This window comes from Passer montanus, unplaced genomic scaffold, assembly GCF_014805655.1.
Source record: "Passer montanus isolate IOZ18808 unplaced genomic scaffold, ASM1480565v1 scaffold3, whole genome shotgun sequence".
Lineage (NCBI taxonomy): Eukaryota > Metazoa > Chordata > Aves > Passeriformes > Passeridae > Passer > Passer montanus.
In genome coordinates, this window is record NW_024367707.1 from 20801730 (window position 1) to 20802600 (window position 871).

At 78.6% G+C, this 871-nt stretch overlaps 1 protein-coding gene across 1 annotated transcript in view; it reads left to right on the forward strand.

The window, feature by feature from the left end:
* Positions 1–384: 384 nt before the first annotated feature.
* LONRF2 (LON peptidase N-terminal domain and ring finger 2) overlaps positions 385–871 on the forward strand; it is a 34014-nt gene continuing 33527 nt past the window's right edge. Inside the window, exon 1 of the mRNA XM_039714208.1 lies at positions 385–871. This exon is cut by the window's right edge and continues 204 nt beyond it. The gene's annotated coding sequence lies outside the window, so the exon portion shown is untranslated.

Genomic DNA, 871 nt, shown 5'->3' on the forward strand with positions numbered 1-871 from the left:
CCACACGGTGCGGTGCTGCTGGCGGAGACACCGCGTCCGGGGGCACCGAGGGGGTCCCGGCGCACGGGGGAGGCGACGGGACAGGAGGGTGCGGCAGCCCCGGCGGGGAAGCGGTTAACGCCGGGCACCAGGAAACGGGAAGGAAGGGGCTGAGCTCGGCAGGAGCCGCACGGCGGAAGCCCCCCCGAGCCCGAGCGTTCCCCGTTCCCCCTTCCCCCTCCCGGGAGCCGCCCCCCTGCTGCAGCGATGTGACACGCCCCCTCTCCATCCCTCCCTCCCTTCCGTCGCCGTCCCCTCCCAGGAAGAAGCCGGAGTCGGCAGCGCCGCGGGCCCAGCATGGAGTAGGGCGGCCCGGGGCCGGGGCGAGGGCGGCGGCGGCGGGGGGACCCTGCGCCGAGATGCTGCAGGTGGCGGAGGAGGCCTTCCGCGGCGGCAACTTCGAGCTGGCGGCCGAGATCTACGGCTCGGAGCTGGCGGGGCTGCCGCAGCCCGAGCGGGGCCTGTGCCTCCGCCGCGCTGACGCGCTGGCCAGGGCCGGCCGCATGGCCGAGGCGCTGGACGCCTACGGCGCGGCGGCGCGGCTGGCGGCTGCGGCCCGAGGAGCTGCGGGAGCTGGCGGAGAGCGTCGCCCTCAGCATCCGCGACAAGGAGCTGCGCCTCCCGCCCTGGGGGAGCGGCGCGGCCGGCGGCGGCGGCGGGGCGGAGGGCGAGGGTCTGGGCGACCCGGCGTGCTGCCGCCCGCCCGAGCTCTTCGCCTGCCCGCTGTGCCGGCGGCTGCTGTGCGAGCCGGTGACCCTGCACTGCGGGCACACCCACTGCCGCCGCTGCGCCGAGCCCGGCGACTGCGGCCGCTGCCACCGCCCGCGCCGCC